Source organism: Rhinolophus sinicus, linkage group LG02, assembly GCF_036562045.2.
Source record: "Rhinolophus sinicus isolate RSC01 linkage group LG02, ASM3656204v1, whole genome shotgun sequence".
NCBI classification, from domain to species: Eukaryota; Metazoa; Chordata; class Mammalia; order Chiroptera; family Rhinolophidae; genus Rhinolophus; species Rhinolophus sinicus.
This window is the reverse complement of record NC_133752.1, coordinates 37,031,936-37,048,072: the sequence shown is the minus strand read 5'-3', so window position 1 is coordinate 37,048,072 and position 16,137 is coordinate 37,031,936. Positions and strand designations below refer to the sequence as shown.

The 16,137-nt window shown below is 40.2% G+C and overlaps 1 long non-coding RNA gene across 1 annotated transcript; it reads left to right on the top strand.

The window, feature by feature from the left end:
* Positions 1 to 6,758: 6,758 nt before the first annotated feature.
* Positions 6,759 to 14,204, top strand: LOC109452260 (uncharacterized). Its single transcript, XR_002138114.2, has 3 exons — positions 6,759 to 8,012; positions 12,283 to 12,385; positions 13,814 to 14,204. It is a non-coding gene; the product is annotated as an uncharacterized LOC109452260 (long non-coding RNA).
* Positions 14,205 to 16,137: the final 1,933 nt, after the last annotated feature.

Below are 16,137 nucleotides of genomic sequence, written 5' to 3'. Positions count from 1 at the left end.
GAAGTGCTTCAGATTAAAGGAGACTGGGAGAGCATGGCAACTAAATGCACTACTGGAGCCTAGACTGAATGCCACACTGGGGGAGAGTGAAGTGCTAAAAAGAACATTATTAGCTCAATTGACAAAATTGGAATATGGCTGCCAGGTTTAAGTATTACATCAATGCAAAGTTATGAAGTTGATAACTGTACTGTGGTTATATAAGAGAATATGCTATTCTCAGGAAATGCACACTGAAGTATTTAAAGCTAAAATTCCATAACGCAGTTTACCTTCCATTGATTAGGAAAAAAAAGAATTCTGTATTTACACACATACACCAGGGGTGCCAAAAAAATACATACACAGGACTTGTATTCATCTTTTGTTATCAGTATATATTGAGTATTACAATTTTAATACAGTTTTTTCCTTTCTTAAAATGTGTATACAACTTTTGGCACCCTCTGTATGTATGTGTCTGTAGGTAGGTAGGTAGGTAGACAGACAGACAGACAGACCAATAGGTGATAGAAAGAACACAAAGGACCTTGGGGAAAGAGAGTGCTCTGTGGGGAAGACATACATGTGTCATTGTGCCTATAGCAGCATATCTGCTAGGGCCATGCCACGTAAGCTGGACAAACTAGTCCTTTGGCCTGAAGAAATTACTAAAAATATATGAGCTGAAGATGGGGCACTGGTTAGAATCAGGTGGTTAGACCGAGTGAACGCACCTAATGCACTAACAGCCTCTCGGTGTCCATGAGCTATGAGGCATTATATACAGCGCTAACTTCATCACTGTACCAGTCAGTTTTCCAGCAGGAAACAGATGGCACAATGAAACTAGATAATTGAGGACAGTGTAACAAAGGGACTATTTACAAAGGTAAGGGGCAGAGCTAGAGAAATCAACAAGGGAAGGTGCAGCTCCCCATGAAGAGTAGCAGTGGGGAGCCGGTGCTGTCAGACAAAATGAAGGGAGGGAGCAGTCACAGAACCTGAGGCTCAGGGAGGAGCTATGGAGACCTGGTCTGGCCACCTGATAGGAGCTGTGGTCTTTGTTAGAAAGATGCACCTGACTCTGTAGCCAACCCTCAGAAACCCAGCAGGGAGGGAGCCATGGGGGACGAACATCCTGCCTGTACTTTCCTTCCATTCTCTGGTTTCCTGCCATGGTTGCCCATTGGCCAAATCCACCTGGCAGCCAGAGGATGAAGGAGCTTAATGATGCTGCCTGCACAGGTCAGTCTCCCAGGGCACAGAGCTGGGTAAAGAAGGGTCGAAAGTGAATCTAAAAGGGGAGATGGATTTAACAATCAGTGACATGGGCCTGCAGTGAATGTTTAGGTTTGTGGAAGCACAGAGAGCTAACATTCAACATCACCAAGCAAGTCATCTGATTGTATGTAGAAGAATCTTGGAACTGGAATGGTTCAAGAGTTTGATAGGAAAGTTGTGTGTGGGGCAGAGGAGGGAGGGGGTGAGGGGAGTGCTGCTTTCCTGATAGTTGGAAATAGGATTTTTAAAAGTCCGGATTTTCTCTAAATAAGTTACTTTTTAAATTGTCAACTGCAGCCAGTAGGAAGGTAAATGTAGGAGATAGGAGATTCATTAACAACAAAGCAGCCATTCAATATGGAAGGAGAAATTCTCCCATTGTTTTTCCATGAAGTAGAATATCTATCAGATTTGACAAAAAAGTGATAAATTTCTGGAGTACTCCACCAAAGTGTGGTCCAGGGTCAGTGCCATATTCAGTGGAGGTCTCTACAGAGGGCAGAAACTAGGCAGGAAGTTGACAGGACAGCTGGTTCACAAAGGAAATTCAAGGGGCAAACTGAAGCTATTGACTAGAAGGTGAATCTCAAAAGGAGAAGTGAGAAGGTTTGGAGGAAGACCTGATGTGTGGAGTATGACATTGCATGGCCAGTGATTCAGGACAAGGCTGTGAGAGACCAGTGTTGAAGTGGCATTAGCTGTTTGTTTTGGAGGCAGGACTCACTATGGAGAAGAGAAGAGAGGAAAGGGGAGGGGAGGGGAGGGGAGGGGAGAGCACAGACCTCACTACAGGCCTATTAAGGCCAAAGCTGTCTCTACACAGCCCAGCATTACTTCCATTGTGAGAAACCAACCCAGTGATGATTTCCAGCACTCAAAACTATACTGCTTCCTGCCTTTCCAGCCTTTTCAACCCTACTTTCCACCAAACCCAACTCATTTCTCAGTCCTCTAGTTACAAGATTTCGCTGAACATATCATGCTATTTCACATTTCTGTGTCTTTGAGCATTGTATTAGACTTCAGGTTAAGTTGCTGTAACAAAGAGAATAAAACAGAGGGCTTTAAATTTCTCTCCTGAAGTAGCTGGCTTCAGAAGAATGAATGGCACAGAGCCAGCAGGGCAGCATGGCACCACATGGTCACTCAGGGACCCAGGCTCCTAACAAACTGTTACTTCACCATCTCCAGGGTATTGCCATCCTCCACAGGGTTGAAGTGGGTTTACCTTCATATCTGGCAAAGAGAGAGTCCAGAGTTAAGTGACTTTTTCTCTAAGGAAAGGCTCAGAAGTTGCACACATAACTTTTGCTCACATCCTCATGGCCTGAACCTAGTCACATGGCCACGTCTAGCTGCAAGGGAGGCTGGAAAATATAGTCTCTACCTGGTGGCCATGTGATTTACCTAAAAACATGGTATTTTTTCATAAGAGGGGGACAATTAGGCATTTCTGCCACCTGTCTCCTATTTTCTTGGCCTGGAATGACCTTTGCTCACTTTGTTCACTTCCCTGATCTTCCCTTCCTGCCTTTTTGTGACTTCATTAAAAATAGACTTTGTTAGGGCCGGCACGGTGGCTCAGGTGGTTAGAGCTCCGTGCTCCTAACTCCGAAGGCTGCCGGTTCGATTCCCACATGGGCCAGTGGGCTCTCAACCACAAGGTTCCCGGTTCGACTCCCGCAAGGGATGGTGGGCTGCGCCCCCTGCAACTAGCAACTGCAACTGGACCTGGAGCTGAGCTGCGCCCTCCACAACTAAGACTGAAAGAACAACAACTTGAAGCTGGACAGAACCCTCCACAACTAAGATCGAAAGGATAACAACTTGACTTGGAGAAAAAGTCCTGAAAGTGCACACTGTTCCCCTTCCTCAATAAAATCTTAAAACAAAAATAGACTTTGTTCCCCACCACCAACATTATGTTATAAACTCCTCTCTGTTACATCATCTGTGTACAACTGAGACCATGAACTGAAGAAGCAGCCAGCAATAAACTACTGAAATCACTCCTGAAATGAACAATTTTATAGTGTCTATAAAACCTCACAGTAACTTCAGTCTTAGTTTGGTCACTCTTCAGAACAATATTAATATTGAAGACAATTTTCTACAACCCTGCTCACACTCTTTTATACACTCCTAAAGTCCAAGATCTTCTGTGACCAGGAAACGGTCTGTCTGAGACACTGACTTACTCTTCTTAGTCATTGTTCCTTGCAGCAAGTTGTGTCCTACTCTACACTGTCCTCTAGGACCTGCTCAACTTTAGGACCAGACATCACTGTAATCACAAGATGATCTCATCTGTATCAAAAGAAAGTTAATGCATTGACCAAAATTTGTCAGCTCATTTGTGAAAGTTTCTGGTACAGAGAGCTGAGGTCCTTTGGTTAAGAATTACTGAAATAGGCATTCACTGAGTGTTTATTGAATGATTCATTCATTGAACAAATGAATGAATGAATACATAAATGAAAAAATAAAGTTGGTCAATACCTGACCCAAAAGCTAGTGACAAAGAGTCTAGTTCTTTCAGTTGTCTTAATCATCACATGGCATTTGGAGGTTGCACATCTGCTCCATTGACCAAAGCAGATTATCATATTGCACAGAATCTGATCTTGACCATGGGATAGTAGACAGTTACATGCTTTCTAGAAATCTTGGGAATGAAAAGGAATAAATCCTACTGGACTGCTTGTATAGAAGGTGGTCTACGTACAATCTGCTTTTTCTAGCTTACAGGACAGTCCTGCTCTGGCCCTCCCCAACCTTTTTAGTATGGTCTTTATTTAAGGTGGCGAGGTGACAACAGAACACACAGGCCTTCCATCACTTCAGAACATACCCAGGGCCCTTGTATGTGGTGGGAAGACCTTGAGAGCCACCATAGCCATAGGCTGGCATTTCCACCCAAAACAGGCTTCTCTGGGCCTGAATGTATAGGAGAACAAGGTAAATGAGAAAAATTGTCTGGTATCAAGGATTTATATTTAAAGACACAACAACCAACCAGCTACATCCTGGGAGCAATAAACATTCACCGCTGCCTACATTAATAATGAAAATACTCTATAAAGATCACTCCCAGTCATCTTACTGGTTCCAGCAATAATGCTGCTCAGGTTGCATAAGACCCTAAATCATCCTGGATTCAATCATGTTCCAATTCCTATTCTTCCCAAACATTGGAATACAGGCTTATGAGTTGATAAACAAAGAATCTAAATGAAAAATCCACTTTTGCTCTATCCCCCGCATTTCTTGAGTTCATTCTGTCACAAGCCCTGTTTCTTCCTAAACACAGTAGGGTCAGAAGCCTGCCAAGCTTTTAAACCCCTAATCTAGAGAAACTCCAAGCTACTTGGCATAGTCTCTTTATCCAGTCAGGTATTTGGTGGTTTTTTTGTTTTTGTTTTTGTTTTGTTTTTTTATAGATACAGAGAACAGTTTTTTTTAAAGGGGCATCTGAATTTTTTTTTTGGGGGGAAGGGGAACAGGACTTTATTGGGGTACAGTGTGTACTTCCAGGACTTTTTTTTTCCCAAGTCAAGTTGTTGTCCTTTCAGTCTTAGTTGTGGAGGGCACAGCTCAGCTCTAGGTCCAGTTGCCGTTGCTAGTTGCAGGGGGTACAGCCCCTCATCCCCTGCGGGAGTCGATCCGGCAACCTTGTGGTTGAGAGGACAAGCTCCAACCAACTGAGCCATCTGGGAGGCAGCTCAGCTCAAGGTACTGTGTTCAATCTTAGTTGCAGGGGGCGGAGCCCACCATCCCTTGCAGGATTTGAGGAGTTGAACTGGCAACCTTGTGGTTGAGAGCCCACAGGCCCATGTGGGAATCGAACCGGCAGCCTTTGGAGTTAGGAGCACGGAGCTCCAACCGCCAGAGCCACCGGGCCGGCCCTTGGTGGGTTGTTTGTTTGTTTGTTTTTTCTCTTTCCTGAGAATAACAAGAAACATCCTAAAACATGAATTTAAATTTTTTAAAAACTAATCACAACCTATGAATCTAACTGCAAAAGTATCAATTGAATTATAATAATTTATGTCACAAAATGTTAGCTGGGTGAGAACACCTTTGTTGAATGTGACTGGGGAGATTTTCATATAAATAGAAACACACTACAGTTTAGTCAAAATGAGAGAAAAGTTTGTTGAGAGGAAGGCCCAAAATTCTTATAATGAGATTTTCAAATAGAAAAAAATACTGTATACTATTAACTAGTACTATAGCTGATATCTCACTTAGGATCCAAATAGGATTCAAATGCATCTGAATTTAAGTTAAGTGGTAGGCAGCTCTTGGAGTTAACAGTTTACGTAACAAGAGTTATTTGTGGCTGAAGGAGGAACCAGGGGTTAGGGCACATGTGCCTGGGGTGTGAACTAGGAATGGAGGGCCAGTGTGATATCAGTGCCCTGAACAGCTGGTGTGATGTGAGGAATTCAGACACACCTATTAATTAGTAAAATGGACATGCTACAAAAAGAAGGCAAAGTTGATTGAAACATTCTGTGCTGAGAGCTGCAAACTTCAACATCACCTCTCTAGGTTTCCATTTTCTCACGCATTCCATAATGGGATTGGGCTAGATGATTTCTGTGGACCTTCTAAGTTGTAATGTTCTCTGACTCTAAGAAGAACTGTGACCAAAGAGGAAAGTAACACAGTGTGGTATAATGTCGAGATCAGCAAATGAATGGGGGGTCAGAAAGGCATGGAAAAGAAGTGGTAGTATGCCCCCTTTATCAAATGGGAGCAGGACCTGAAATCCATTTCCTTGGACAAAGATAGAGGGCAGTAGTAACAGCGCAGTCGTGGATTTCTGTCATGTCTGCAGATCCCAACGAATTCTTGTTTCCATGGGAATGAGGAAACAAGGCTGCTTCCTACTGGTTTTATGGTTTTAAAACACCATCTCTTTTGAAAATTTCCTGCCATCTGTTTCTGTTGTGCCAAACTCTGTTTTGGTAGCATGAAAATAGAAAGGCAAGTAGCAGCTGAAAGAAAAAGAAATTGTCCCCTTCTATTCTGCCAGTTCATTTTGTTCAAAAGGTGGGCAACAAGGAAAAATAAAACAAAATGATACTGAAATTTTTTATTTTTTTTCTTAGTCAGTATGAGTTCACAAACCTATTGCAATTGGCTACCAAATTCTTCTTAGTATAATATTGAATGTCAGCTATAATTGAAAAATAAAATAGATTTAAAAAATTCTTCTTAAGAGGTTTATCCAATCTCTACTAACTCCCTATATTTTAGTATCTATTCTGTGTAATTCCTCTATCATGCTCTCATCCCTGAAATTTTCTCAATCTCCTTATTGCCTGCAAAGAAACTATGTTGCACAGTGGTTAAGGGGATAATACAGATAGACAATTAGGGAAAATATCCTCCAAAATATCCCAGCTATACTAAATTCATATCTGCAGTTATGTCTTGCTAATGCGAGTTAGGTGGAGAAAGAAGGTGGTGGAGAGAAAGTGAAACACACTTGCTTTGACGTTTGCTAAGTTGCTGTGTGTGTCCCTTATTATGAGATCCAATTCTTTCAAGAAAAAAATAGAGTGAACAGTCTGTCTCTGCCATTTCTAGAGTGTTTGTTCTAAGATGACTGACAAGCTCTTAAAACTAAGTAGATGTGGAACAGGTCATTAGTGTAACTTCTGCTGAGTTATTTGCAGAATTAAATGCAAATAATAGTGGTACTCAAGGCTAATGTTGTATATTGATTGCACTACTGGACCAATCATCCCTGCCTTCCTCTATCCATGTTCTTTGGTAGTGCTCTCCACACTCTTTCTGCTTATTTACGTGACTTGCTTCGGTCAATCAGGTTGTAGCAACGTTGATGCAAGCAGGGGCTTCAAAAATCCTCACATGTTCCCACCTCCTCTTTTGTGTTCTGTCATCATCAAAAAACTAGTCAGCTGATGAATGAAATTCATGTAGTAGACCCAACCATGGTCTAAAGTGATAACTGAGGCCATAATAGATTAGAGGACAGTCCGATGATCCACCCACATATGAGTGAGCCCAGATGAGCCCAGCGCGGATCAGAAGAACTGCCAAACAACCTTCCACCACACATTCTACTTTTCAGAGTAGAATGAGTTTGTAGGAGGTTAGTTAGGAAGAAGAAATACAAGAATACTAAGATGCATGATTTTTTTCGCTTGGTGAAGGGGTTTTTTACAGAACAGCTCACTTTGATAGGGATGACTGAAAAATTACTTCTGCCTTCTCCCTCCACTTTGTTCAAAATTTGTCAGAAAGAGCCTTGCCAGACCTAAAGAATCATCTATTCCTGCGGCATAATTTCTTATTCCTTACATAGAACCAAGTATATTGTTTTTAATAATGAACTTCAGGCCTACATCATTCACTCATCCAGTAAATGATACAACAGTGTTCATATACCTTTTATTCTAGACATGGATGACTTTTGGCCATGGTGGAATAACTGATATTGAACATATTTTCCCACTGTAAAGGACCATAAAACTGGACAAAATATATGAGGTGACTCTTTTCAGGTGGGGAAAGAAGCAGAAAAGAACTGAGATCCAGGAGATAAGGGAATACATAAAAATTTAGCATTAATGATGTCCACCCCTGCTTTCCACTTAGGGGTATTTCAAACCAAAGTGCAAGATGATAAAGACCAAGAGAAGGGAAGTGGGCTTGCTGAGCTGAGCAGGCAGAGACAAGAGTGCAGGGTTGCCAATGTGGCTGGTATTTGTCAGGTAAGGTACCAGAGAAGATGGAGTTGCACAGAACGGGGGTGGGGGAGCATGTAAGTCTGGATGGGCATTTGCCTTAGGTTCTAAATGGTGCATGGGCAGAGAGTGGCCAGTGGAGACTAAGAGCTGAACAGGGTTACCAGTACCAAAGACATTGGAGCTCTGTTCTAGCCAGAGTGGAAAGACCCATACTAGCATCTTGGGCATTTCAATGAACCCCAGAAAGGCCACACCTTAGGAATAATGACTATGCACTAGAAAAAGTGCCACACCCTAAGAATAAGAAAAATATCAAAATAGACACACCCTAACAAAACCTAAAATCAAGTTTGAAAAGATTTAGAGGATCTTCCAGTAACTCACCTACCTACTAAAACAAAACTTAGATCCTTTCAAAAACTCCCTACTAACTAACATCCACAATGTTCATCATACAATATAAAAATAAAAATATGCAAAGAAAAGGCCCATAATATGTCCCATAATAAAGAGGAAAAGTAGCCAATAGAAACAGACCTCAAGAGGACCCAATGTTGGACTTATCAGAGTAGGACATTAAAACAATTAGTATAAATACGTTAACAAAGAAATGAACAGTTATACACAGTGAGTAAAATTATGGGGGTCTCAGCAGCATTGTAAAATGAAATTACAAAAAATGAAACAAATGAAAATTCTAGAACTTAAAAATAAAACATCTGAAATGAAAAATTCATTGGATGTGTTTAATAGCAGAGAAGATGCAACAGAAGAAAGGGTCAACAAACTGGAAGACAAATCAAGAGATATTATTCCAACCAAAAAACAGAATGGAAAAAAATTTTAAAGAGCAACTCAATGACTTATAAGACAATATCAAGTGGTCTTGCATATGGTTGGAGTCTCATATGAAGAGGAGAAAGAGAATACAGAAGAAAAAATATTAGAAGAAATAATGGCCAAATATTTTTTATATTTTGGGGGAAAAAAAGCACCAACAGGGGTGGCTGGATGGCTCAGTTGGTTAGAGCATGATCTCTGAACAACAGGGTTGCCGGTTCAATACCCACATGGGACAGTGAGCTGCGCCCTCCACAACTAGATTGAAGACAACGAGCTGCCACTGAGCTTCTGGAGAGGTGGCCAAATGGCTCAGTTGGTTAGAATGCGAGCTCTCAACAACAAAGTTGCTGGTTCAATTCCCGCGTGGGATGGTGGGCTATGCCCCCTGCAACTAAAAGATTGAAAACAGCAACTGGACTTGGAGTTGAGCTACACCCTCCACAACTAGAATGAAGGACAACGACTTGGAGCTGATGGGCCCTGGAGAAACACACTGTTCCCCAATATTCCCCAATTTAAAAAAAAGTTTTTTTAAATACTAACAAATCACAAGTAGGATAAATACAAGGAAACCACATATAAGCACATTGTAGTCAAACTGCCTGAAAATTAAAGATAAAATCTTTAAGTCAGCTAGAAAAAAATAAAAATGATGTTACAGAGGAACAACTATTAGAATGATATCTGAAAAAGTTTCTCATCAGAAACAAAAGCGGTCAGGAGACAATGAAAAGATATCTTTAAAGTGCAAAAGGGAGGAAAAAAGTCAACCTGGAATTACACATGCAGCTAAAATATACTCCAAAAATGAGGTGAAATAGATATTGTCAAGTATATGAAAACAGAAAAGTCACCAAGAAAAACATTACATAAAATACTAGAGGGAATTACACAGGCTAAACAGAAATAATATCAGATGGAAACTTTGATCTACAAAAAGTCATGAAGAGCACCAGAAATGTAAATATGTTGGTATATATAAATGGCTATCATCTTTCCCTTTTATTAATTCCATTAAAAAATAAATGACTCTTTAAAATTTTTGTGAATGTGTTTGTGGTTTATGAGCATTTGTGTAAGTGTAAGATACATGACAACAAAAACAAAGTACAGTGATTATAAACATTTTAGCGACTTTAATTTCTGGTGTCTAACATTAATTTCAGTTAAATCTCTCTTTATCATGCCTAAAGTTTGGCATTAGTTAGGTTAGTAGCCAACCGGAGGAACAAAAGAAATAGACGACATGGTTCTTGACCTCAGGGAACTTACAAAGAGATTATTATAGAAAGCAAAATATACAACAATGAAATACCTTAGCAATAATTACAGAGCAATGAGTGAAAAATCACAAGCATATACAAAATGCCTGTTTTCCTAGGGTTCATAATACAAAAGTGTGAGAACTTACTGTAGCCCATCAGTAGACATTTTGTAAAACAGAAGGGAGAATATCAGGTTTCCTCTCATAGTAGTTGATGCCTGGATACATATGTATGAGCTGGAATTTCAGCCCACCATTGGGCACCTTTGTGCAATGAAACTGCAAAAACATCCACAGCGGCTCTGATCTGAGAAGATAGAGAAGTAATTGAGAAAGATTTTCAAGATCCTTAAATCAAATCTATAAAACCTTTAAGTCAGCTAGAAAAAAAACTTAAAGAACTTCATGAACTATGCATTAAAGAATTTCATGAACATGGACTGTCCTCGATTCAAAGGGAAAAAAATAACTCCTGCATTTATTATCAGAAAGAACTTCAATGGATCTCAAGCGGATATATTTTTGGAAGTGTCACATCCAGCCTGATTAAACTTTGCTTTGTTTTTCTATTTCAAACAATCTTATGGGAATATTTTACATTTCATCCTTAAATTTCATCATTTTAGGAGAAAGTGTGGAGGCAGATGTTCAAATAAAAGAGAAACGATAAAAGGTTGTACTTGTCAATTAGTATTAAATATTAAATACAGAGGGTGCCAAAAAATGTATACAGATTTTAAGAAAGGAAAAAACTGTATTAAAATTGTAATACTCAATATATACCAATACAAAAAAGATCAGTACAAGTCCTGTATATACATTTTTTTTGGCACCCCTGGTAGTTTAAAGAATATTTCACTAAGCAATGACTCTCAGGAATGATCTTTAAAGGAGACTTTATCCCCTTTTCCCATTGAACACACTCATGTATGCATGCACACATATTCCATCTGTGCTAGTACAAATATTAATTTAAAATTTGGCAGCACAATTATCTTTAATGAGATAAGTCATCAATTGCCAAATTGAGAGTTAACAGCCCCTGTCATTTAAAATTATCATTAGTTTTTTTGAAGGGTGTAGAATTTTTTTTTTTTTTGGCAAAGGGGAACAGGACTTTATTGAGGAACAGTGTGTATGTACTTCCAGGACTTTTTTTCCAAGTCAAGTTGTTGTCCTTTCAGTCTTAGTTGTGGAGGGTGCCATTCAGCTTCAAGTTGTTGTCTTTTCAGTCTTAGTTGTGGAGGGCGCAGCTCAGCTCTAGGTCCATTTGCCGTTGCTAGTTGCAGGGGGCGCAGCCCACCATCCCTCGTGGGAGTCGAAACCGGCAACTTTGTGGTTGAGAGGACGCGCTCCAACCAACTGAGCCATCTGGGAGCTCAGCGGCAGCTCAGCTCAAGGTGCCATGTTCAATTTTAGTTGCAGGGGGCGCTGCCCACCATCCCTTATGGGAGTCAAGGAGTTGAACTGGCAACCTTATGGTTGAGAGCCCACTGGCCCATGTGGGAATCGAATCGGCAGCCTTCGGAGCCAGGAGCATGGAGCTCCAACCACCTGAACCACCGGGCCAGCCCCTAGAATTTTATTTTTTAAAACAAGGGGAAATGATACTGTTTGTATCTTAAAGAAAATAAACAAAAATTTTAAGTATTTTTCTAATTGTGCCCTCAAAATTCATGTTTGTTAATTTTAGAACTATTCACGCACACTGTAGTGTTACGTTTTGAAAACATACAAAAAAATAAGAAAACTTTAAAATTCACAATTCTCTCACCTAGAAATAAGCAATGCCAACATTTTTGTTTACTTCCTGGTCTATCTTTTCTGCATGAGTAGATACACCCAGACAATAATATAAAAAGTTATTTTAAATAACTTTTAGATTATACTGAATTAAAGTTTTGAATGTTTTCTTTCATCTAGCCTATTATTAAAAAATTTTCAAACACATTATTTTAGAAATCTGCCATAATTATTTATTATCATTGTGGTAGCCAGTCTCCAAGAAACCCCCAATGATTATTGCTTCTTGGTATTCAGGACCCCTGCAATACCCCGGCCCCCTGAATATAACTGACCTGTGTAACTAATAAAATACTTTGGAAACAATAGAGTGTGACTTTCAAAGCTATGTGATAAAAGATGTTACAGCTTCCACCTTGCTCTGTTTTGGATTACTCACTACAGGAGACGCCAACTAACATGTCATGAGGACTCCAGCATCCCTACATAGAAGCCCACATGGTGAGAAATTGAGGCCTCCTGCCAATAACCAGCACTAATTTGCCAGGTATTTGAGTTTATCACCATGGAAGTAAATCCTCCCACTCAAGTCCTCAGATAATTACAACCCTGGATGACACCTTGAGTGTAACCTTATGAGAGACTCTGAGACAGAACCACCAAACTAGTTTGCTCCTGGGTTCCTGACCCACAGAATTGTGTGAGTCAGTAAATACTTACTGTTTTAAATATCTAAATTTTGGAGTAACTTGCTGCACATAGATACATAATAATGATTTTGGTGCTAGAAGTGGGGCACTGCTATAACAAAAAAAAAACCCTCTAAAATGTGGGAGGGCTTTATAACAGCAAAAAGGAAAGACTGAGAAGTGAAAACAAAGTGCATTGAAGAAACTGTTATCAGAAGCCAGATAACCTTCAAGGATACTATTCGTGAGGCTTGAAGGAAAATTCGAAAAATATTATTGGAAACTAGAAGATGAGAGATTTTTTTTATACGACAGAATCTCGTATATGACAGAAAATTTAGCAACACTGTCACATGCAAAAAATATGTGGAAAAAAAAGAAAATGCATCTAACAAACTAAGCGATCTAGCCAAGGAGATTTCCAGGCAGAATGTTGAAATTGTGGTTGTTTTCCTCTTGCTGCTTATAGCAATATGTACGAGAAGAGATAAGCTGAAAGACTATTAAACAAAAAAGAGTCACGACTTTCTGCTTATGAAATTTTCCAGATGACAGAAAATGCTAAAATTGTAAAATGGCTTCCAGGCAAAAATCAAATCCAGGGCTCTTCCAAGAAAACCTGGTCTAAAGATGAAGCTGAGGCTGTGACTGTAAAATCCTATTTTAATTATTTTTTTAAATTTAAGAGAGTACTTACTTTTGAGAACTCTATGGCTTTTAAGCAGCTTAAGGGCAATTTCAACAAAAGCCCAAAGTAGAAAAAGGCTTATCTTAAAGCGATGTAATGGTGTAGCTTTTGTCTATTGGAATGAACCTCACCTACAACCCTTTTGCAGGTGACCTACAAAGTTGTTTTTTGTTGTTGTTTTTTTAAATTAATACCCACAGAAACACTATCAGGTTGGACTGAGTGCACAGAAATGAAAAAAGGCCTTTAGACTCCCCAACTTTGATAAGCAGGAAGCAAGCTGACTGTCTCTCAGCTGCAAACCACCAGTTACCTTTAATGGACTAGGAAGGAAGAATCAGAGGGTGGAACCAAGAGCTCAGAGCTTAGAGCCAAGAGCTATGGAGAATCATTCCCAGAAAAGAGTAGGCCTGAGTCCTAACTGAGGAACTTTCCACTTGTGCCTGGCTGAATTTTAGACTTGCTATGAGGCAGTGAGCTCTGCATGCCTCCTGTTCTCCACTGGCTTGAATCTACAGCACTTATCCTATCTATGCCTGTCCCACCAGTAGATGTCTGGTGTGGATGGAAACAGATAGCTTGTCTCTTTAATTCACAGGTCTTCAGATCAAGAGCAACTACACTCGAACTGTACTTGGAACTACATTCTGAAGGAACTATACCCCAAGAGCTTCACCTGTCTCGGGACCTGACTTAGATCATGAGAATCTAGACTTGGAACTGATGCTGTAACAGCTTGAAACTTTGGGGGGCCTTGTAAAAGAATGAGTGTATTTTGTATGTGTGAGGGACTTGAATCATTGGGGGCCAAAGCACAGACAGTAGTAACCAGCCTCCCTGATGACCCCCAGTAATTCTTGCCTCCTGGTATTCATGCCCCTAGTCAGCCCCGTACCACAATAAATGGGACTGATCCGTGCACCACATAGGATATTGTGAAAAGAACAGAGTATGACTTCATAAAAGACATTGCAATTTCCACTTTGCTTTCTCTTAGATCACTCACTATGGAAGAAGCCAGCTGCCATGTCATGAGAGGTAACTCTAGTCTTATGGGGAGGTCCACGTGGCAAGGAACTGACACCTCCTGCCAACAACCTGTATGCGTGCGAGCCACCTTGGAAACAGAACCTCCAGCCCAGGTCAAGTCTTCAGATGACCACAGCCCTGGCCAACATCTTGACCAAAACCCCATGAGGCAGAACCATCCAGCTAAGCTGATCCTGGGTTCCTGACCCACAGAAATTGTGTGAGAAATAAACATTGATTGTTTTAAGCCATTAAGTTTTGGGGTAATTTGTTAGGTATTGCTAGGTGAATAATAAAGCCTTATTTTATCACATCGCTATACCATAATTTATTTAACCATTCTTCAGTGTTGAACATTTAGATTGCTTCTAATTTTTCATCAGTACAAATACTGCTATGAAAAAATTGATAAATAACATTTATTAGTCTCTTAGTATGCCTCTAGACTAAATTCTCAGAAGTGAAATTACTAGACATAAACAATGTATGTTAAAAAAAAAAAAAAGTATGTTTCCAGCTGCATTATACAAGAGTATGCATTTTACTGCAGGCGCAGTCATGCTTTTAAAAATCACAAGACAAGAATACCCACTATCACTATTCTTATTTAACACTGTTCTGGAGTAATCATACTTAGGAAAGAAAAAGAAGTTAAAAGTGTAAAAATGTATAAAAGTTAGACAGGAAAAATTTAAATCTCCACTATTTTCATTTCAGATGATGAATATTAGGAAAACACAAGAGAAACTATTGAAAAGCTATTGTAAGTGATAAGAGAATTCAGTCAGGAGACGAGAGACCAAAGAGCTCTGTCTCCATGCTAGATGCATTCAGGAAGCTTTGACTAGAGGTCTGACCAAGTGTGTTTACAGGGAGGGGTAGGAGGAAAACGCAGTTCCTTCTTGATCATATCCTACTGAATTCATCTCATTCAACAAGCAAGTTACACAAATGCATACAATCATTTTAGCTGTCCAACATGTGAATAGTACACATAGCACTCTCAAATATGTGTACAGGTATTTATAATCCCTAATTATTGTGGAGTGATTTGTTGCCAATTTTGACACTACAATTAGCAGGAGGAAAATAAGGGAGCGCGTGGTGACCAAAGCAATTTGTTAACCTGAACTCCATTTCTTCCCTCAATCCCTCGAGCTTCTCACACTCCTTCAGATACACTCTGACACTGATAAACCAGGTGTGCACTGTTCAGAAATTGCTTCCTGAGCCACTGCTGAGTCCCTCTTCCATCCTGGCAAGCTCTCACATGTGAGCATTTAGCTGCTTCCTATCTGTTCAAGCCCAGAAGCCTAACTTGGTTCTTGAAGCTTGAATTCACAGGATTGCCTGCTGGTAACTCTCAACTACCCATGGTTACAAATCTCAGGGATAGGATGATCTTGCTGCTGAACCACAAACTGGGTTCTGCCATGAGATTACCCTCATTTACCAGATCAACCAGCAAGTGACGGATTTCACCAAGATATGCTGTCTTTGCTCACTCTATTGCACACTCCCTAAGAAGACATTTATGATAAGGAAAATAGATAAAAATAGGGAAGAGAATAAGGTGGGGAGGGGTCCAACAAGTAAACCACAAATCCCTGGAACAATGAGGATTGTCTGTACTCTCTCCTGGCACTGTAGGGTCCACCTCCAGGTTCAGTGCCTTTGCAGTAATGCTTTATATACATTTGACCTTCCCGCCATGTCAGACAAATATTCCTAAGGCTCAAGTGTGTTAAACGTGGGAAGATTTCGGGGTGTTCATTCCCACAGCCTTACCAGACATCAGAGAGCTGAATGTGCTGGCCACTAAAAAGAGCCCCAGATGACCCCGCAGGGTGGGGGAAGGGCATTTAAATGGCTTTTCCAGCACACAGAGAGAGA